Source organism: Callithrix jacchus, chromosome 16, assembly GCF_049354715.1.
Source record: "Callithrix jacchus isolate 240 chromosome 16, calJac240_pri, whole genome shotgun sequence".
In the NCBI taxonomy this organism is placed as follows: Eukaryota; Metazoa; Chordata; class Mammalia; order Primates; family Cebidae; genus Callithrix; species Callithrix jacchus.
Genome location: NC_133517.1, coordinates 30519463 through 30543341, shown reverse-complemented (window position 1 = coordinate 30543341; position 23879 = coordinate 30519463). Strand labels below are relative to the sequence as shown.

Sequence of the window (23879 nt, the reverse complement as noted above, 5' to 3'; positions counted from 1 at the left end):
GTGAGAACATACGATGTTTGGTTTTTTTTTTTCCCTAAGTTACTTCACTCAGAATAATGCTCCTTGGCTGGGCACGGTGGCTCATGCCTGTAATCCAACACTTTGAGAAGCCAAGGCAGGCAGAGCACCTGAGGTCAGGAGTTCAAGGCCAGGCTAGTCAACACGGTGAAACCCTGTCTCTACTAAAAATACAAAATTAGCCAGGTGTAGTGGTGTGAACCTATAATCCCAGCTACTTGGGAGGCCAAGGGAGGAGAATTGCTTGAACCCAGGAGGCAGAAGTTGCAGTGAGTCAAGATCACACCATTGCACTCCAGCTAGACAAAAGGAGCAAAACTTTGTCTCAAAAAAAAAAAATGGTCTCCAGTTCCATCCATGTTGCTGTGAATGTCATTATTCGGTGTCTTTTTATGGCTGAGCAGTATTTCATGAGAGATATATTAAAAAAATATATTTATATATATAAATCTATATTATATATAAATCTATATATTTACAAATATAAATCTATATTATATATAAATATATATATTTATAAATATAAATCTATATTATATATAACATCTATATTATATATAAAATATAAATCTGTATTATATATAAAATATAAATCTATATTATATATAAATATTTATATTTATATTTATAAATATATATTTTATATATATCTCTCATGGAATACTTCTCAGCCATAAAAAGAAACAGAATAATGACATTTTATATATATACATATATATATACATATTTATATATATATATCATGGAATACATATAAATATATAAATGTGGGTATACCTGTAGACATATGTGTGTGTGTGTGTGTGTGTGTGTGTGTGTATTCACATATATCTCAAACATTTTCTTTTTTTTAATTGTATTTTAGGTTCTGGGGTACATGTTCAGATCACTCAGGATTGTTACATAGGTACATACATGGTCCACTCATTGATTAATGGGCATTGGGGCTGGTTGCATATTTTTGCAATTATAAATTGTGCTGCTATAAACGTGTGTGCCTGCATCTTTTTCATATAATGACTTCTTTTTCTTTGGGTAGATAGCAGGAAGTGGGAATTCTGGATCAAATGGTAGCTCTACTTTTAGTTCTTTAAGGAATCTCCATACTTTTTTCCATAGTGGTTGTACTAGTTTACATTTCCACCAGCAGTGTAAAAGTGCTCCTTTTCACCACCTCCATGTCAACATCTACTATTTTTTTATTATGACTATTCTTGTTGTAGATTCTTCATTATGTTGAAGCTCTTTAGCATTCAGTGTGATTTTGGAATGGCTGGTACTGGTTGATCCTTTCTATGTGTAGTGCCTCTTTTAGGAGCTCTTGTAAAGCAGGCCTGGTGGTGACAAAATCTCTGAGTACTTGCTTGTTCGCAAAGGATTTTATTTTTCCTTCACTTCTGAAGCTCAGTTTGGCTGGATATGAAATTCTGGGTTGAAAGTTCTTTTCTTTAAGAATGTTGAATATTGGCCCCCACTCTCTTCTGGCTTGTAGTGTTTCTGCCGAGAGATCTGCTGTGAGTCTGATGGGCTTCCCTTTGTGGGTGACCCGACCTTTCTCTCTGGCTGCCCTTAGTATTCTCTCCTTTATTTCAACCCTGTTGAATCTGACGATTATGTGCCTTGGGGTTGCTCTTCTTGCAGAATGTCTTTGTGGTGTTCTCTGTATTTCCTGCAATTGAGTGTTGGCCTGTCTTGCTAGGTGGGGGAAATTTTCCTGGATGATGTCCTGAAGAGTATTTTCCAGCTTGGATTCATTCTCTTCGTCCCCTTCTGGTACACCTATCAAACGTAGGTTAGGTCTCTTCACATAGTCCCACATTTCTTGGAGACTTTGTTCATTCCTTTTTGCGCTTTTTTCTCTGATCTTGGTTTCTCGTTTTATTACATTGAGTTGGTCTTCGACTTCAGATATTCTTTCTTCTGCTTGGTCAATTCGGCTATTGAAACTTGCGTTTGCTTCGCAAAGTTCTCGTATTGTGTTTTTCAGCTCCTTTAATTCATTCATATTCCTCTCTAAGTTATCCATTCTTGTTATCATTTCCTCGAATCTTTTTTCAAATCTTTTTTCAAGGTTCTTAGTTTCTTTGCATTGATTTAATACATGATCTTTTAGCTCACAAAAGTTTCTCATTATCCATCTTCTGAAGTCTAATTCTGTCATTTCGTCACAGTCATTCTCCGTCCAGCTTTGTTCCCTTGCTGGTGAGGAGTTTTGGTCCTTTCTAGGAGGCGAGGTGTTCTGGTTTCGGGTGTTTTCCTCCTTTTTGTGCTGGTTTCTTCCCATGTTTGTGGATTTGTCCGCTGGTCGTTTGCGTAGTTGCTGACTTTTCGATTGGGTCTCGTTTGCGGATTCAACGCGAGCTCCAATCCTGGGTTGTTCTCACAGCGCCATCTTGAGTCCTCCCTCCTACTTCCTTTTTCTTATACACCAGAGGGAAGGCCGGCGTGCGGAAGCGGACACACCCAACCGCGGGGCCCGCCGCTCGCTACTGCGGAACCACGGGTCAGGAGCCAGGCACCCGGCTCCCCCAGTTCTCCGGAGCGGCGGGGAGCTCCAGCCGACTCGGGGTGTGATTATGACTATTCTTGCAGGAGTAAGCTGTTATGGCATTGTGGTTTTGATTTGCGTTTCTCTGATCATTAGTGATGTTGAGCATTTTTTCATGTGTTTGTTGGCTATTTACATATTGTCTTTTGAGAATTGTCTATTTATTTGCTTAGCCCACTTTTTAATGGGATTGTCTGATTTTTTCTTGCTGATTTGTTTGAGTTCCTTGTCGATTCTGAATATTAGTCCTTTGTTGGAAGTATAGATTGTGAAGATTTTTCTCTCACTCTGTGGGTTGTCTGTTTACTCTGCTGATTATTTCTTTTGCTATGCAGAAGCTTTTTAGTTTAAGTCTTATCTATTTATCTTTATTTTTGTTGTGTTTGCTTTTGGGTTCTTGGTTATGAAGTTTTTGCCTAAACGAATGTCTAGAAAGGTTTTTTCAATGTTATCTTCTAGAATTTTTATGGTTTCTGGTCTTAGATTTAAGTCTTTGATCCATCTTGAGATGATTTTTGTATAAGGTGAGAGATGAGGATCCAGTTTCATTCTTCTACATGTGGTTAGCCAATTATCCCAGCCCCATTTGTTGAATAGGGCATCCTTTCTCACTTTATGTTTTTGTTTGCTTTGTCAAAGATCAGTTAGCTGTAAGTATTTGGCTTTATTTCTGGGTTCTCTGTTCTGTTCCACTGGTCTATGTGCCTATTTTTGCACCAGCATCATGCTGTTTGGTGACTATGGCCTTATAGTATAGTTTGAAGCTGGGTAATGCGATGCTTCAAAAACAATGTGATTTGTTCTTTTTGTTTAGCATTGCTTTGGCTGTGTGGGCTCTTTTTTGTTCCCATATAAATTTTAGGATTTTTTTTTCTAGTTTTGTGAAGAATGATGATATTATTTTTTTTTTCTTTTGCCTTATGTTACCCAAGGGAGGTACTCAGACAATGGAAAGGGCCATAGAGCTCCCTCAAAGTTCTATCATTTGCATTAAGTTACTGGGGCAGGTAGAGGGGCAAAGCCAAGTTGGCGGTCAGGCAAGTCTGTGGTCTGGCTCTCCACATGTGGGCACAAGCAGTGGCTCCAGAGGGGATTGGAGAGAAGTTCTCCAGCTGCTGGGGTAATGTTCCAGGAGGAGCACAGCTGCCTCTGTTGTACAGAAGAGTCTTCATGGAGATTGTGGAGTAGCAGGTGGCAGTAAGCCCCACCTAGTTCCCATGCACTTGGCAAAGCTGTTCTCACACTTGCAATATTCCACTAGCAGCAGCTAGCTATTTTCTAGTCAGTCTGCGCTTAGTACTCAGGACAGCCACAGGGCACAAGCTTTCCCCATGGAGATGGAAACCACTGTGCCCAGGCCATGCCCCTCCCGGCCTGCCCTAGAAGCAGGAGAATACTGCTTCTGTGCTTGTGGCTGCAGCCCATTTCCCAGTCACCCCTCAGTTCTGGCCAAGGGAGTTCATCCCCACTTGAGATTATATTGTGAATCTTAGTTGGGAGCTTCTCCCAACCTGTGACTACCACTTGTGTCAGCTGGAAAACTTCTGTGAGGTCTGCTGTGAAATAGGATCAGGAATGGCTTTCCTCTACCCCTGCTGGAGACTGGGAATGCACACAGAGTATGTCTCAATGTTGTTCTTCATCATATAATCCTCACTGCTCCCTAAATCAGATCCAATGCTGTGTAGGGTTAAGGCCTTCCCCTGTGATTGGGTTGCCAGGTTCCCCAGTAGGAGTGTATATCCTGGAGGTAGTTTAACCCTTTCTCACACTCTGGGGACTTACAGTTTTCTGCCTGGCTCATGGTGTAAGCTGAAGCCTACCATTTCATTCAAAGTATCTGTGGTTTCTTTTAGTTTTCCTGTTAAGTTCCTGTATTGCTTCTTGGGAAAAAGTTCACAGGGTGAATCTCTATGCATTGTTTTGACTTTCCAAATGGGAGAGGCATGCTACCAGTAACTCCAATCTGCCGTCTTGGAAAAAAAATGTACATGTATCAGGACCATATTTTTATTTCAGTCTTTGAACATATTTTCTTTTAATTCCTTAAACATATTTAAAATAGCTGTCTGAAAGTCTTTTTTAAATCCCACACCTGGAGCATCTTAGAATTGATTTCTACTGATTACTTGTTTAAAAAATTGTGGGTCAAATTTTTTTCTTTGCAGATCTAGTCATTTTTTATTGTGTGAGAGACATTGCAGACAATTTATTGTAGACACTCTGAAATCTGTTATCTTTCTCTGAAAAGTTTCATGTGTGTGTGTTTTGTTTTGTCTGTTTAGAAGGTGATCACGTTGAACTTAGATAGGCATGGTTTTATGCTTTGCTATAATGGTTCTGTAGAAAACTCTAGGTGCTGCCTAAGTCCCTGTAAATTACTAGGACGTAACTTACAAACTGCTTCCTCTGCAGATCTTGTCAAGGCTTAGTTTTAGGCTTTCCTTGGAGTAGTTTAGAGTAGTCTGTACTCCTAGGGCAGTGCTTCTCTTTTTTCCCATTATTGTAAAGGAAATTTTTTTTGAAGACATTTTTTCCCCAATTTTGCTCCTCCCGCCTCCACAAAATTTTAATGTCACAGATCTAACTCTGTATCTGTTTATGTACTGTGGTTCTTTGAAGAGGTACAAAGCATAGTAATATCTAAGATTCTTTTTGCTTACCCCTCTGTCCCTGACAAGAACTAATTTTGGCAGGGACAGAGGGACATCCCCTTCAGGATGATATTCCCCTTGTTGAGAATGCATGTTCTATGGTGTGGCCCTAAGTTAAACCCTTTCTGATGTCTCTGCTGGAAACTTCAAAGATTAATAAGGTGTTCATCAGTTTTTTATTCTTCCCTGGCTGTGTCAGAATGCCCGTATCTTCCAACAATGCTCCAAACCTCATACATCTTTTGTTTTTAATCCTATAGCAGCCACTCTATAAGCTTTGGGTAGTCCTGTCCTACACATATACAGCCCGTCTCTCAGCAATGGTCTTGCAGGGGACTCCTACCTGGACTTTGAGGGCCTCATGTTGCATGGTTTCTTCCTCTCTGGTGCCCTGCCCTGCATGTTTCAACTTTTAACACTTTGGATTCTGCCTTCTCATCTCAGTAAGACTGCTGTCCTCTGCTTGGACTCTAGCTCAGTTTACTGTGGTTGGGAGTTGTCCTGGGGCAAAGAGATGGGAAATTGGGATTACTTTATGAGTTTTTATTCTCTCAGAGATTTCAGTCTTACACTGCGCCCCTTTCCAATGCCTGAAAATAGTTGCCTTTTTGCCCAGTTTTGTGGTTCTGTGGTCATTTATGGAGGGAGGGTAGACCTGTACCAATAACTAGTTTATCAGACTTCTATTGGAGGCATAAGTCCTCCTTCTACTACTTTCAGGTCTCATCTATACCTAGTACAGGTGATAAGTATTCCATGAGAATTAGGACAATAATCTTTTAACGGGTCTTCTGCGCCTTACTTTCAGCCTCCGTCCTACCTCCAGAGTGAACTTTTTGAAACACAAAAACACAAATCTCCTCTTGCCATTCTCCTGTTTGAAACCCTTATTAGGCACTCTTTTATCCTTAGGATAAAGTTCAATCTCTCTAGAATAGCTCACAGGCCTCCCTCTATGGTCTTTCTTCTATCTCCCTCTCCAGCTTTGGCTTTCACTCTCCACCTTGAATCCTCGTGCATGTCATACTAATCTTTTCCAGTTTGTCATATGTGCAGTGGTCTTACTTGTCTTCTTGCCTCTGCACATTTATTTTTCTTTTTCTGGAATTCCCACTCTGTCTCCCCACTTTACTTGGCTAACTTGCTAATCCTTCAGGTTGCAGCACAGGCTTAACTTTCTGGTAGGCCTATACCAGGATAGAGGCCCTGTTTTATGTTTCATATACTACCCTGGCATCATTATTAATAGTTCAGTTTTTCCTTTTTCTTACTCCCACAGGAAATAAGCTCTATAAAGGCAGAGATTTTATCTGTCTTGTCCAGTGCTATATCCACAGTGCTTAGTAAAATGTATGGTTCACAAGTAGGTATTCCATTAATATTTATTTATTGAATGAATAAATAAAGAGAGATAGTGTTTATTCCTTTTTCATATCATTTCTCTTGAAATATACAGGATAACTCTTGTGAATTCCTTAAATCTGTACTTTTTGAGACTACATATTCAGAGATTATGAAGGAAAGATTTAAATATCTATAATAGGAGTTGACAAACTATGGCCCTTGGACCAAATCTGGCTTGCTCTCTGCTTTTGTAAATAAAGTTTTATTGAAATATAACCATGCTAATTTTTCCCACATATTATCTATCTATGGCTGCTTTTGAAATACCATGACAGAGTTGCATAGTTAGGACACTTAGGACATATATGTCTATATGACTTGTGAAACCTAAAATATTTACTTCCTGGTCCTTTACAGAAAAAGTTTGCTGACCACTGGTCTACATGAAGTTTCCTGTGTATCCTCAATTTATTTAAATGGAGAAGCATGGGAAACTATGATAGAATATGTGTTGTAGATCATATGCTAGGGTAGTCTGAGGTCCGCATCTAACTTTTAAATCTTAGTGGCTTAACACAACACAGATTTATTTCTCTCATGCAAATTTCTTTGATGCTTAGGCAGTTTTCCAGTGCACCCCTCTCTGTATCGTGACTTAGAGATCTAGGCAGCTTCCATTTTGTGTTTCATCAAAGTATCTATTTTCCTGATTTCCCTGGCACAGGGAAAATTAGGGTCTACTGGTTTAAAAAAATTTGATTTTATTTAAAAAATATTCACTGACACAATTTTCTAAGAATATAGCAATCAAACAAATTAAATAAAATACAGTAATGCTTGAAATGGCTTGAAGGATCCCCCTGACACAGGGGATCTTTTTATAAACACTTACATGGAGACTGAAAATGTATTCTACTAATGGAGTATTATTATTTAGAGTGGTTGTTTTTCACTGCTCCCTCCACCCCTTTGGCTTGTTTCACATGATAGAATCCTTTCAACAAGTGAGATCTTAGGAGGGAGCCCAATTTATAAAACACACAAAAAGGAGCTATTGTGGTTGAAGAAGGCTTGCTTTGGATCCCATCTATTCATTCTCTCTTTTGTTCCCCCATCTCTCCCTCCCTAAATGGGCACCTTTTTAGTATCCTTGAGGACTGGAAACCTCTGCTTTAAGCATGTATAGGACATAATTCCAACATGAAGAATCACAGATTTTTGAACTCAAAGGGAATGTAGAGACCATATACTCTTAATTTCACAATGATTTAGCAGATATCATTGGTTAGCAGCTTTGGAGCTGCAGGACAACAACCAACTTGTATACCAGATTTTCTAAAAAACGAGGGGCATCTCAAACAAAACTAACTCTAAAGTGATTATTTATTCCCAAGAGACCTCTTATATTAGGGATAGACCACCAATTTACATTAAACTAGATTCCAAAGGGCATTTCCAGGATCTGTATTTTTCATTTTAATAAAACAAAAATTTTAATATACAAGTCCCCAAGAACATCTTGACAGTAATTATCTTTATACGTCACCAACCTATCTCCCTGCCTACCCCTATCTGAACTAATTATCATTCTGAACCCTGTGTTTCTATTTCATTGCTTTTCTTTTTATGTAGTTTTATTGCATCTGTATGCATTCTCTCTCTCTCTCTCTCTCCATCTTGCTCTTTGTAACTAAAACATAGGGCATCATGTTGTTTATAATCTTTTGAAGTTCATTTTTATTTTTATTTTTTTTTGAGACAGAGTTTCGCCCTTGTTACCCAGGCTGGAGTGCAATGGCGCGATCTCGGCTCACTGCAACCTCTGCCTCCCGGGTTCAGGCAATTCTCCTGCCTCAGCCTCCTGAGTAGCTGGGATTACAGGCACGCGCCACCATGCCCAGCTAATTTTTTGTATTTTTAGTAGAGACGGGGTTTCACCATGTTGACCAGGAGGGTCTCGATCTCTTGACCTTGTGATCCACCCACCTCAGCCTCCCAAAGTGCTGGGATTACAGGCTTGAGCCACCGCGCCCGGCCTTGAAGTTCACTTTTTAAACTTCAGTATTATATTGCTCAGAATCATCTATATTGTTGCATATTATATTCATTAATACCTTTTGACTGCTCTGTAATATTTAATGTGTGACTATAACAGCTTATGTGGCTTGAATATTTGTTCTCTTCAAAATTCATATTGAAATTTAATCCCCAATGTAATGGTATTTAGAGGTGGGGCCTTTAAGAAGTGATTCGCAGTAGTAGTTCTATGCATAACGTTCAAGCTGAGAGCCAAGTCAAGAATGCAGTCCCACTTAGAGTACACACACACACACACACACACACACACACACTCTCTCTCTCTCTCTCTCTCTCTCTCTCTCTCTCTCTCTCTCTCTCTCTCTCTTCTCTCTCTACCTAGGAATACATTTAACAAAGGAGGTGAAAGACCTCTATAAGGAGAACTACAAAACCCTGCTGAAAGAAATCATAGATGACATAAACAAATGAAAAAGCATTCATGCCCATGGATTGGAAGAATCAATATGGTTAAAATGGCCATGCTGGCCCCAAGAAATCTATGGATTCAACATTATTTGTATCAAACTACCAGTGTCATTTCTCATAGCATTAGAAAAAACAATTCTAAAATTTATATGGAACCAGAAAGAAGCCTGAATAAACAAAGCAATCATAAGCAAAAAGCATGAAGCCAGAGGCATCACATTGTCCAACTTGTTTGTGTCATAAGGCTACAGTAACCACAACAGCATGGTAGTGGTATAAAAACAGATACATACAGCAATAAAACAGAATAGAGATCCCAGAAATAAAGCAGCACAGCTATAACAATCTGATCTTTGACAAAGTCAGCAAAAATGAGCAATGAGGAAAGAACTTCCTATTCGATAAGTGGCACTGGGATAACTTGTTAGCCATATGCAGAGAATGAAACTGGAACCCTGCCTTTCACCACATAAAAAAATTAACCAAAAATGGATCAAAGGCTTAAATATAAGGCCTCAAAGTATAAAAATCCTGGAAGAAAACTAGGATATACCATTTTGGACATCAGCTTTGGCAAATAATTTATGGCTAAGGCCTCAAAAACAATTGCAAGGAAAACGAAAATTGACAAGTAGTATCTGGTTAAACTAAGGAGCTTCTGCACAGCAAAAGAAACTATCAATAGATTAACAGACTGTCTACAGAAAGGTAGAAAATATTCATAAACTATGTATCCAACCAAAGTCTAATATCCAGATTCTATAAGGAACTTAAGCAATTCAACAAGCCAAAAACAAATAACCTCATTCTAAAGTGGGCAAAGGACATGAACAGACACTTATCAAAAGAAGACAGACAAGTGGTCAATAAACATTTGAAAGAAATGCTCAACATCATTTATTATCAGAGAAATGCATATCAAAACCACAATGAGATACCATCTCACACCAGTCAGAATGGCCATTCTTAAAATTCAGAAAATAACAGATGCTGGTGAGGCTGAGGAGAAAAGGGAATGCTTATATGCTAGTGGTGGGAATGTAAGTTAGTTTAGTCACTGTGGAAAGCAGTTTGGAAATTTCCCAAGAAACTTAAAACAGAACTGTCATTCAATCCAGCAATGCCATTATTTGGCATATACCCAAAAGAAAATAAATCACTTCACCAGAAAGACACATGTGCTCATGTTCACCACAACACTATTCACAATAACAAAGACATGCAATCAATCTAAGTGCCCATCAATGGTGGATTGGATAAAGAAAATATGGCACATAAACAACATGGAATACTACACAGCTGTGTAAAGGAACAAAATTGTGTTATCTGGAGCAACATGGACGGAGCTGGAGGCCATTATCCTAAGTGAATTAACACAGGAACAGAAAGCCAAATAGCACATATTCTCACTTATAAGTAGAAACTAAACATTTGGTACACATGGCCATAAAGATGGGGACAGTAGATACTGGGGACTAGTAAAGTGGGTAGAGAGGGAGAGTGGCAAGGGCTGAAAAATTACCTGTTGGGTACTCTGCTCACTACCTGGGTAATGAGATCACTCATACCCCTAACCCTTGTAACGAACCCACACATGTCCCCTGAATATAAAATGAAAGATGAAATTGTAGAAAAAAGAAGTGATTGGGTCGTGAGGGTTCTGTGCTCATGAATGGATCAATCCATGAATGGATTAATGGTATAACAGATTAATTGATTATCATGTGTATTAGTCTATTCTTACATTGCTATAGAGAAATACTTGAGACTGGTAATTTGTAAATAAGAGTTTTAATTTGCTCATGGTTCCGAAGGCTGTACAGGAAACATGATTCTGACATTTGCTTGGCTTCTGAGGAGGCCTCAGGAGACTTACAATCATAGTGAAAGGCAAATGGTGAGAACACATCTTACATGGCAGAAACGGGAGCAAGAGAGCAAGGGGTAGGTGCTATACATTTTTAAATGACCAGATTTCATGAGAACTCACTCACTATCTCAAGGACAGTACCAAGAGGGATGGCAATAAACCATTTACAAGAAATCTACCTCCATAATCCAGTCACCTCTTACTAAACCCCACCTCCAGCACTAGTGATCACTTGAACATGAGATTGGGTGTGGACACAGATTGATCTAAACCACATCATCATGGGAGTGCAACTGGTGGCTTTTAGAGAAGAGGAGGGGAGACCTCAGTAGGCACTTTCAACTTCCTTGCCAAGTGATGCCCTTTTCTTCCTTGGGACTCTGCAGAGAGTCCACACCAGCAAGAAGGCTCTCACCAGATGTGACCTCTTGACCTTGGACTTCTTGGCCTCCAGAACTGTAAGAAATACGTTTATTTTCTTTATAAATTACCCAGTTTCAAGTTTTCTGTTATAAGCATCAGAAAATGGAGTAGTACATAGTTTATTCATCCTCTTTTCTGTTGATTGGAAATTGGGTTATTTCTAGATTATTGCTGTTGAGTACAGTGATGGCTATGGATATTTGTACATGTGCAAGATTTTCTTTTAGGTAAATAGTGACTGAATTACTGGTCATAGAGTATGTGAGTTTTCCACTTTAGGGAGTAATACCAAATTGTTTTCTTTCCTTTAGCCAACATATAATGGAAGCAACAGCATTTTTTTCTTTTCTTATGAAAGTGCAAAGAGCTATTTAGTCCTGTCCCTGCAGTCACCATTTTGTTTTCACTGGGACCTGCATTAAAACACATGAAGTTGTCTAACTTTGAAAATGGTTGTGTTCAATCGTCTACTGTCACCTTAGGTTATCCTCAGTCTAGTTAGCAGTTCTTGCTCCCAAGATATAAAAGCACTGTCAGCCAGGCATGGGGACTGACACTTGTAATCCCAGCACTTTGGGAGGCTGAGTCGGGTGGATCACCTGAGGTTGGGAGTTCAAGACCAGCCTGGCCAACAAGGAGAAACCCGTCTCTACTAAAACTACAAAATTAGCTGGGCATGCTGATGCATGCCTGTAATCCAAGATACTCAGGAGACTGAGGCAGGAGAATCGCTTGAACCCAGGAGGCAGCAGCTGCAGTGAGTTGAGATTGCACCATTGCACTCCAGCCTGGGCAGCAAGAGTGAAACTCCATCTCGAAAACAAACAAACAAACAAACAAAAAAAACACTGTCAGGACCACTTCAGGTTTTATCTCATCTCACTGCTATGTTCTTTGGCAGTACCACCTTGATTTTCCTAACTGTTTTAGTCCTTATAGTTCTTTTACCTTTCACCTAGCTTTCTGGCTTTAATAAGTAGCTTGCACATACATGTTGAGGAAAGATAATTCTTAGGCCTCACTGACTTCCAGATTCCTGATTTTTTTCTCACCTTTGGAAGCTGAGAGCTCCTCAAACAAGGGGTGACACATTCAAATGCTATATAGGCCAGGGTGGGATCATGAGCGACTTAGGATTCCAGGATTAATATAACACCATCAGGAGTAGTGGGACTGTGGTGGCCTGATGATGGGGATAGCCTCTCCTCATGGGGTTGCTCCCAGATCTTCTGATTTTTCCAGAGAAAAATAGTTATCTAGATTTTAAGTGAAATCTCTTGACCTTTTAGTGTCAACAATAGATTTAATATTTAGAAGCACTGTGCAGGCCAAATGAAATATTTCTGACCTGGATTCAGCTCGTAGGTTGCTTGTTTGTGAACTTTGACTCAAACTTTGGCTTATCTGCCTTTTGCTTTGGCCATTGCCTCATCTGCCTGTTCCTGCCAGTGTGTGCCCCTCTCTCTGGAGGACACTTCATTGTAACATCTCTCAGGTTAACCTTGACTTCCAAGAGACCTGATACTGAGAGCACGCAGGGCAATATCTGATCACTTAGCCTTTCTCTCACTGAGTGCCTTAAATACTTCTATCAAATGCTCGTGCTTGGAGGCCTGACTTTTTTTTTGATAATTTTAGAAGAGAAACATTATGTGGAAGGATATTTTTTAACTTGAAAAAGTATGGCAAGAGGCCAGGATTTTATTATTTAGTGGCTCTCAAACTTATTTGCAGTTTTATTGCTTCTCTGCTTGATCTTGCTCTGGTGTTAATCAGGTGGCCTTGACTTCACCAGATGCTGGATTTGTCCCCACTGTTGTCCTAATGGACTGGTGAAGTAAAACAGCAGTTTTTGATTTAGAAAAATAAGGTCTTTGACTTTCCCCCATCTTAGAAATGGTCAAAATATTTTGATTTGGGATTCTAGGCTTTTGAGCATTTGAGAATAGCCTTTTTGAAACAGAAAACCTTTGCTTTCTTTGCAATTATTTGGCACATTCTAAGGGTGGATATGGTCAGTATCAAGTTGGGAAATAAAGAAAGTGCTTCATAAATCATGCAACTTTTTCTGTTGCGGAGTCAGTATCAGGCACAGATATTTTCTGAGTCAAGCCTGCTGTTCTGTCAGGTGGGGGATTATGGTTAAGGTCTGAGATTGAGTGGAGTTTGTTAGGGCAAGGTGCTAATGAGCACAGGGTCATGGGTTTGATCCCCATACAAGTCAATTAGCTTAGACTATAAAGAGACTCCTGGCTCATCCAGCCTGGCAAATATATGGTCACAGGCCTAAGGAAGACTAGGTTAGAGAGTGAGAAAAATCCTTCATCACCAAGAGAGGAAGAAAAAAAAATAAAACCTCAAAGCAGATGTCCTGTTGGATGTAGTAAGTGATATCATCAGTGGATGTAGTCAGTGCCTATATTACTTATATGTAGGGAGAAGATTTGCATCCCATTAATTCTTCCAAAATATGTAATATAGGGCACGTGAGGTTAAATAACCAATGGGAATTATAGTAACATCTAAGAACTCTCGCAAGAAAGGAGAACTGAGATGGGGTGGAACCTCCATGGCCACAGTGGAACTCTGACTATGCTTAAGAGCTCTTGTGCAATTCCTTGCTGGGTATGAAGCCATGCACGTATGCCTAAGACAATGCTGTCTTCTCCTGGAGAATGAGTAAAAGGGCAAAGAGGATTGTGCGAGAGCCTAGGATTGTAGACACTTGCCCTATGGCTGCCTTATTCACTCTGTATATTTGCACGGTCTGGTTTCACATTATCTGAGTGTTTTCCTATGCAAAGAGATTTTCCTATCTTTATTATAAAAAGGACAGTATTTTCTAGCTATACCCATTTTTCAAGAATGATCTATTTAAAAATTGTTTTTCTGAATGAAAAATTTCAAATGTAATCAGAAAGGAATAATGAATGTCCATATACACATTATCTGAATTTAACCATTGTCAACATTTTGCCATATTTGCTTCATTATTTTCTGTTTTTTTTGCTAGTATTATCTTGCCTTTACATACTTTTCTTAAAAATGACAATTTCTGCCTAACCATAATATTATCACTCTCATTAAAATGAACTATATAATTCCTTAATGTCCTCTAATACTACTGCAAATTCAAATTGCTCAATTGTCCCCAAATTGCCTTTTGCAGCCAGTTTGTTCGGTCAGGACCTAATCAAGGATAGTGAATTTCTTTGGGGAGTGTGTGTGTGTGTGTGTTTGCATGCACATATGACATAGAGTTGTGGAAGAGACAAGCCAATTAGTCTGTACAATGTCTCATCTTTTGGATTTGCCTGAGTTTTCAGGATGAGTTTTGATGATTTGACTTTGATGTTGAAAATGGACTTGAGTCTGGAGATTTGCAGTGGCTAGGAGACCCTGTACGTAGAGGGCCTTTGATAATGAGGGGGGTAAACACAAAGACAGTAGGAATGTTCTATATTTTTGTGTCCTTCCCACCAAGGCTGATGGACACAAACTCATGTGAACACACAAGGATATAGTCCTTTCTAAAAGAACTGAGTAATGTTTTTCTCTTTGCCAGACCATAGATTAGCACAGAGCTTGAGGATATGATAATTCTATTGGCTGTATATTTTGAATAATGTATCCTGAATAAAGTAAGATAAAACCAAGAGGCAGAAAAACGAATAGAAACTAAAGCTATGAGAAAGTCATAGAAAATTCTGAGTGGTATGACATTTTGAGTTTGTTCTTCTTTGGTTAAGTTCATTCATCTCTCTTGGGAGTAGAGAGAACACAGATTTGAGATAAACAGCTGCAGTGGACCAAGAGTCTTGGGAAAAGCTGATGATAGGCATTCAGAGGTAAGATTTGGGAAGAAGACAGCCACAGAAGGAAGGTACAAGGAGGTAAACAGTGGGAGGGCCAGCTCATCTCTCCTCCTTCTCCCCAAAGACTGGTGATTGTCAGTGGGCCTATAAAATCTTTTCTGCTCTTAAAGGTATTTTGGAAGACTAAGTCAATCTTTAGCATCATTAACCTGGAGCAGGGGTTCCGAAACTTGAATGCATATTGGCATCACGGGAACTCTAAAACACACCAATGTCTGGGTACCACCCTCAGAAATTCTGATATTATTTATCTCAGGTGTAGTCAGGGCAACAGGCTTTTTAAAAGACTTTCCAGGTAATTCTAATGAGTATCTGAGTTTGAGGATCACTGATCTAGATCAATTTTTTTAAAAGATACATCTTTATAAATGCCTTAAAAAAGATACATTCAACACCTTCTCTTACCCAGTAAACCTTATGGAAATTCAATCATGAAAAAGATAAAAATGGAGGTGCTTAACGTAAGGTGGTCTTGAAACCTGGCAGACTAGGCACCATTTGCTACACCCACTCCCCATGTCTTTCAAACCCTCTCATCTCCCTAGAGCAGTGTCTTCATAGAATTAGGGTCTGAAGAGTAGGACTATTTGAAAAATGACTGGTTAAGAGTTACTGGGTTTTAACCATCTACGTCTAGAACTCTGGTTTTTTCAGCTAACTTATTAACTGTATGACTTTGGACAACTATACCTAAACTCTCAGAACCTCAGTTCTCTTATATCTTAATTAGAGATGATAACTATCTTAAAGGTTATAATGAAGAATAAAGTTGGATATATGCTAGTGTACTCTCAGTAGAGATTAGCTGCTTCTGTGGTTCAGGCTTTCCTCCAGGCTACTGAAAGCTTTCAGGTCTGTCCTGGGATGGGATTGATGGTTTGGTTTAATCTGGGAACTTTCAGGTACCTTCATATTATACTCATATTGTAGGATGTACATAGATTCCCTTTACTCATGTTGAGTCTAAAATTCCTGATTGACTTGCAGCATCAGAGGAATAAATGGAGGTGAGGTGGGGGTGAGAGTCTGTTCACTGCTGAGTGCTAAGGGAAAAGCCAGGAGCTTCCATGAAATGACTCAGGAAATGCTCTATAATTCAGACAAACTTAATCAGTGGGGAGGGTACCAGGCAAAGTCCATTTTAATGGAAATGAGTATATGAAAAAGGTATTAAGATCCATAATAAGGGTAGTGGAAGGGCTAGGGGGTGTTGTGGTGGGAAGGGGTTCTCTGTGGGCCAGAGGAGCAGGTTCATGACTGAGGGAGGAGTTTTTGTTTTTGTTTTTGTTTTTGTTTTTTTTGTAAACAACAGAATTTTAAGCAGGAACGAAGAACATATTCTTCCTTATTGTGTTGCTCCAATATGGTTAAACAAAACTCCCAGATAATATAGAAATCTTGCTTATGAATTTTTTACCAGTATTGCTAAGAAGTGAAATTGATTGGTATGGATTTAACTTCCTCCTTCCGCTTCTTCCCACCCAGACATTAGTAAATAGTGAAATGGTTATAAGTGTTCAGGGAGAGGACAAAAGAGAAGTCTGAGGCTTGGGGAATTACTAAGTCAGATGATCTGTAATTGAATAATATCGAGTGGAATACACAAATCAAAAGTGGTGTAAAATCTGTTAGAAGAAAAACTCATTAGAGTCTGGCCCTTTCCCAGTCATTGAACTAGTGATTCAAGTGTAAACATGGCCAGTGGTGGTGTTTTCTGTTTATCTTTCACAAAGCTGGCAACAATTTCCACATCATGTTCTGTGCACATCTCCAACCTCTACAGAATGAAAAAACGCTTTTTAGTTTCCTCGGCATTCACAATGTAGAACCTTCCAGAGGAGATTTCTTTTCTTCCTGGAATCTGGATAAATGAAGGACTGGCACGAAGGGATAGGGGGTGCTTAGGCCAAGTAAGATGTTTGGTGGGCTAGTGGGGATGACCCTTAGTCTTTAAAACATTGTTTTGGAATTATCTTATTCACATATTATGCAAAATACCATGACTGGTTTTGGTTGCTACTGCACTTTAATGTAGTATATTTTTACTTTCCATTCTTTTTCTTCTTCTTTTTTTTTTTTTTTTTTAAAAAAGAGATTTCCATTTATATTAGATGTAAAAAAAAGTTTTCTAAGAAGTAAAATGTTAAAGATGCTTATTTGGGATCACAGAATCTCTTTTAGCAGTTTGCAATTTGAAGCTAAGACCGACATGATTTCTGGCCACATTGGGATACTGTCGCTATTTCTCACATTATTTTCCTGCTATCTGGCATACCTATACTCACATCCAGGTGCTAAGCAGGGACCCAGCTTGGCTCTGAGGTCATCAGAGTTCACTTGTCCACAACTTCCCCTTGAAAGTACCCCCTGCAAGGCTATGCTTTTTAGAATTTTTCATTCTGAAGAAAATTTCTATTTTTAACAATGTTTCAGAGTTAGTGAGTTGTCAGAGGAAAGAATGTGTTAAAGGTAGTTCCAATCAAAGTATATATGAGAGACTAATCAATGGTAAGACTCAAGGTTTTATCCTGATATGAGTATATTCATTTCAAAAGGAGTGTTCTGTAAACTCCAGCTAAACAAACACAAAGGCATTTTCAGGATTTCAGGTATCCATATGATGGCTGGGGCAGAGTGGTATTTAGAATTTTTCATACAGACCCTCCTCAAATCTCAACACATGACTTCTATTTCAAAGCTATTTTAAAGACAAGAACTATTTAAATTTTAACTTAACATCACTAAATTTACTTTCCTTTATACCTCCACATTGCCAGGACATTTAAAAGCCTCTTCCATTCCTACCAAAGATGAGACGTTGATGACATCTCATCTCCTGCCTAACTTGTGACTATTCTCAGTATTGTTGAAGAGTTGAAATTTGTAGATGAGGGATTTTAGTCCTTTCCTTGCATTTAATTAATACATGACTTAATGTATTATGTTCCTGACTTTTCAGTACATCTTTATTTTCCTTTTTCCAGTTCTAACAATGAACTTTTCAATCTGTCATTACTTAATGAAGAGATGGTTAATAGTGAATACATGGTTCAGATATTTTTTTGACAGCTCTGCAAATAGAAATATAGTGTAAGCCCCATATAATGGAAAAATATAATTTTATATATAATTGTATATAAAATTACATATAATTATATATATAATTATATATTTTCTATAATAACATTAAGAAGAGAAACAGGTAAAATAAAATTTTAATAACATTTTATTTAATCCAATATATAAAAAATTTATCATTTTAACATATAATCATTGTAAATAATGAAGTATCTCATTTTTACTCTGAAAAAATCTGTGAAATCTAGGATGTATCTTACAATTACAGCATATCTCAATTTGGTCATATTGAAGTACTCAATAGCTAAGTGTGGCTACCATATTTACAGCCTTAGAAAATTTTGAGTAAGATGAATATAAGTTATGAACCTGTACTTAGTTTCAATTAATCTTCTTTATGTAAATGTTTGAATCTTAACTAATTTTTCTCCTTAAATATGCTTCTCTGCTAGTGTTCTCCAATTCAGTAATTGGCCCTGACATGCCTGACATAATGTAGTTTTAAAGGTAGAGCATTGTACATCGCTAAAAGGACTTAATTGCAGTATGCACAGCTGTATGCAGCAGTATAGGTTCAACAATACGACTTAGTTGTCCATGCCAGAAAGAGTTAAGACACGCCATCTTCCTCATTCCTACACATCATTTTCCAAAACTGTCTTTCACTAAGTCCTGTCAATTCTACCTCCAGAGTATATCTAGGACTAGACCACATTACTCCATCTCTACAATCATGTCTTTAAGTAGGCTGCTACCTCTTTGATAGCTGCAATAGCCTCCAACAGTCTCCCCACATATTTTTGGATATTCTCCAGTCCATTCTCCATGCTGCAACCTGTGTTATCAAAGGCAAATCTGAGCATGTCACATTCCCATTTAAAAATCCTCTGTTAGGCCAGGTGTGGTGGCTTATGCCTGTAATCCTAGCACTTTGGGAGGCCGAGGGGGGCAGATCACAAGGTCAGGAGATCGAGACCATTCTGGCCAACATGGTGAAACCCCATCTCTACTAAAATAAAAAAGTTAGCCAGGTGTGGTGACATGTGCCTGTAATTCCAGCTACTCAGCAGGCTGAGGCAGGGGTATCGCTTGAACCCGGAGGCGGAGGTTGCAGTGTGGTGAGATCGTGCCATTGTACTCCAGCTTGGTGACAGAGCAAGACTCCATCTCAAGAAAAATAAAAATAAAAATAAACTCCTCTGACAACTTCCCAGACTTTTAGACTTGAGTCCAAAATCCTATGGTGACCCACGAGGCCTTTGTGATCTGGCTCTATTTGTCTACTTACAAATCCTTCCTTCTTTATTTTGCTGTGCTCCTTTCTCTTCCTGTGTGAGAGTTTTCACATACTCTTACTTTATCTGCAGTGCTTATTTGTGCACTCTCTCTCTTTTTCTCTCTGCCTGGCTAACCTCTTTTTGCTGTTCTGATTTAATGTGACTTTTTCAGGAATGCCTATTCTAACTTCCTTGACTCTTGGGCCCCATCCTATATATTTTTATATTAAATAGTACCACTATGCTTTTTTTCAGAATACTTATCATAATTTTATTTATATGATTATTTTTGTAATTTTAGTGTATTATCTGTCTCCACTAATGTAAGCTTCAGATGAATAGAGAACCAAATCTCCCTTGTTTATTCCTTTTATGTCTGTACTACTAGCATAGGGCCTGGCATATATTAAGCCTTCAGTAACTTTTAGCTGAATCTGAAAATGCATGTGCTCAGCCCATTGTCTGTAGCAGCTTGGTAGCTTTAAGAGGCTTCTCAAGGTTGCAGAAACCCTTGTGGGTATGACTAAGTGTTCCAGCTTCTGTTTCATTGTGAAGATTTTAGAAGTGTAGCCTTTAAGAGGCATACTACAACACTTCTAAAAACAACAAAAGTCTGAAAACAAATTTGGGAGAGGATGTGAAACAAAATAATTTCTACACTAATAGGAAAAAATATAAATTGGTGTAATCACTTTGGACTGTGTCCCCAAAAAACAAAAGCTGGGTCATGTCAACTGGCTGTGTTATTCTGCCTCCTTGGTTCTTGGGTCTGTCTTTGTGAGGGTAAAATACTTCTGGTGATTCTTAACTTATGCCATAAAAATCCACATTGTGGCCACTACCATAGACCCATGTGCAGAAAGGCCTTTACTCAGATCTTCTTGTCCCAGATTGTTCAATTGTTCCTCTTTCAGGGGCCTGCCCAATTAGCCAGAGCATTATCTATCTATTAATCCTTGTAGAGATTATATGTCTATTAATCTCTACAAGGATTAATAACTATCAGTCTTCACTATCGATTAATCCTTATATCTTTTAACAGTAGGTCACTTCTTGTCCACACAAAGATGACTTAGTAAACTGCCTTTCATTGGGAGTATTTTGCCCTCTTTGCTGTCTTTTGAGGCCATCTCTAAGGGATGGATATTGTGCAACAGCAGTCCATTTTTGGGTCACACTGAGATATTGAGCTAATTCATCCATGAACTATTTTTCCCTCTTTCAGCTGGCCATTAGGGACTCAACACAGGGCTACAGGTATCATTTGAAGAGAAGTGGATGACATGGGTTTGAGAGTCCTGCAATTTGCTTGTGTCCCCTGGCCCTGCCTTTGTCCAATCCTGGGTGTATCATTTCCATCTTATGATGGAGTACTACCAGACCTGCCTAACCATATTAATTGGTGGGTTTGTTAGAACTCAACTTAATGTGGTGGCCGTTTCTCATTGTAGGGTGACTTGAGGTTCTATGGTCAGATGCTTGGTCTCTACTATAGTACTTGGCTCAGTACTATTCCAAGAGCTGCTTTTTAAATGTTATATAGTTCCTTGCTGAAGGTGGCATGCTTTCTTTTAGAACCCTAGGGAACTGATTATGTTATGATTCTACTATCTCTTTCTGTAAAATCCACATGGTGTCTTTTCAAACTACAGAAACGCCAAGAACCAAAAGTTTTGCCACATCATATTGCATGAGTCATAGGGTCACTTTTATGACAACCTGAACCTGCTGGAGAGCCCTTTGGTGTTTCAGACTTCATTCACAGCTGGTAAATGTGTATTGTTGCCTAACCTACATAAATGGTTACTGTTTTTGATCTTCCTTATTGACAGGGATGGGAAAGAATGCATTTGCCAGATAAATGGCTGCGTACTACATGCCAGATATTGTGTTAATCTGCTCTAGTGAAGCTATCATATCTGACCCAGCAACTCCGATTGTGGCTACTACTTTGTTATTCTAGAATGTTGTAGATTTAATTTCTTTAATAATTAATAGACATTAGAGATTTTCTAAATCTCTCTGAGTCCATTTTGGTAGTTCAGACTTTTCTAGGAATATGTCTATTTCACCTAAGGGATTTAGTAAATTTCTCTTATTACCTGTTTAATATCTGCTGCATCTGTAGTTGTGTCCCTTTTTTATTTATAATATATTTGTGCCCTCTTTCTATTTTTCTCTTTCACTTTTGCCAGAGGTATGACAGTTTTATTAGTTTTTGCAAAGAACCAATATTTGGCTCTGTTGTTTCTTTCTACGCTTTGTGTTTTATTAATTTATTCCTCTTGTCTTTATCTTCTCAATTTTATTTTATTTTACTTTTTTGCATTTTAGGTTTTGGGGATGCATGTGAAGAACATGCAAGATAGTTGCATAGGTACATACATGGCTGTGTGATTTGCTGCCTTCCTCCCCTTCACCCATATCTGGCATTTCTCCCCATGCTATCTCCCCCCAACTCCCCGCCGACTGTCCCTCCCCTCCCCCAATAGACCCCAGTGTGTAGTGCCCTCCTCCCTGTGTCTGTGTGTTCTCATTGTTCATCACCCGCCTATGAGTGAGAACATGCGGTATTTGATTTTCTGTTCTTGTGTCAGTTTGCTGAGAATGATGTTCTCCAGGTTCATCCATGTCCTGTTTGCTCTTTTCTTATCTTTTTTAAGTTGGAGGTTGTTTTACTCAGGGTTCTCTTGGAGGGTCAGAACTAATAGGATATATATACATATATATATATATATATATATATGTGTGTGTGTGTGTGTGTGTGTGTGTGTGTGTGTGTGTGTATGGGGGAGTATATATACACATGTATATGTGTATATATACACACACATATGTATATTCCCCCATATATATATACTCCATTATATATAGATATATAAACTTAATACTTAATAAACTCCCATATATGTGTATGTGTATGGGAGTTAAGAATTAAGTTACATGATCACAAAGTCCCACAATAGGCTGTCTGCAAGCTAAGGAGGAAGGAGAGCCAGCTTGAGTCCCAAAACTGAAGAACCTGTAGTCCGATGTTTGAGGGCAGGAAGCATCCAGCATGAGAAAAAGATATAGGCTGGGGAGCTAGGCCTGTCTCACCTTTTCAGATTTCTCTGCCTGCTTTGTATTCACTGGAAGCTGATTAGATTGTGCCCACCAGATGAAGGGTGACTTTGCCTTCCCCAGCCTACTGACTCAAATGTTAATCTTTTTGGCAACACCCGCACAGACACACTCAGGATTAATACTTTGGATCACTCAGTCCAATCAGGTTGACACTCATTATTAACCATCATAGAGGTTCAGCTCATTCATTTTTCAACCTTTTTTGTTTCTTATTACAAGTATTTAAGGCGGCACTTTTTTTTACTTTGGATTTAAAAATTATGTATATTTAAGTTGTAAGTGGCTCTAAATTTATCTCTATGCGCATCTTACAAGTCTTGATTTGTAGTACTTTTGTTATCTTTCAGTTGTATGTATTTTCTAATTTTTATTCTATAGCCTATGAGTAATTTAGAAGTATGTTTTTGAATTTGCAAATATGTAATTTTCTTTGATAGTTCTTTTTGCTACTGATTGTTGATTTAAATTTTTGTCAGATATTTTAATGTATGAGATATAGATTCTTTGAAATTTGTCAATATCCGTTTTATGGCCTTAAATGTGGTTAACTTTTATAAACCATGTGTGCTTGAAAAGAATATGTGTTCTGAAGTTGTTAGAGGCATTGTTTCATAGATACACATTAAATTAACCTTGTGCTGTTCATATTTTATATCATTATTGAGTTGTTTTTGCGTAATGTATCAGTTAGTGAGGAAGTATGTTAAAATCTTCCATTTATGTGGATTTGTCCATTTCTCTGTAGTCCAGACATTTTTTGCCTTATTCGTGGAAATCTGTGTTATTAAGTGCATATATATGTAAAATTGTTATATCTTCTTGATGAATTGAGATTTTTATGTAGTGATCTTTTTATCAGTATTCCTTTTGCCTTTAAGTCTATTTTGTTTGACACTGATAAAACTTTACCAGTTTTTAAATTAGTGTTTTCTTGATTTTTCTATAAATTTTACTTTAAATTTTTGTATGTTAAGCTTTAGATAGTGTCTCTTGAAAATAACTTATAGTTGTATTTTCTTTTTAACTCAGTTTCACAATATTTGTCTTTTAACCAAGTAATCTAGGCAATTTACATTGATCATGATTAATATTATATTTGGATTCATTTCTATCATCTTATAACAGTTTGGACTGAAGCATTGATCTGGATTGTTCCACATC

The 23879-nt window shown here is 38.2% G+C and overlaps 1 protein-coding gene across 3 annotated transcripts in view; it reads left to right on the top strand.

Moving 5' to 3' along the window:
* The window catches only part of CPQ (carboxypeptidase Q), a 557221-nt gene that overhangs the window by 74465 nt on the left and 458877 nt on the right, over positions 1-23879 (top strand). The window contains exon 2 of one of the 3 annotated variants that reach the window (XM_078352659.1): positions 11326-11397. The exons of the other annotated variants lie outside the window; for them this stretch is intronic. The gene's annotated coding sequence lies outside the window, so the exon portion shown is untranslated. The remainder of the gene's footprint in view (positions 1-11325; positions 11398-23879) is intronic. 3 annotated transcript variants of the gene reach the window in all.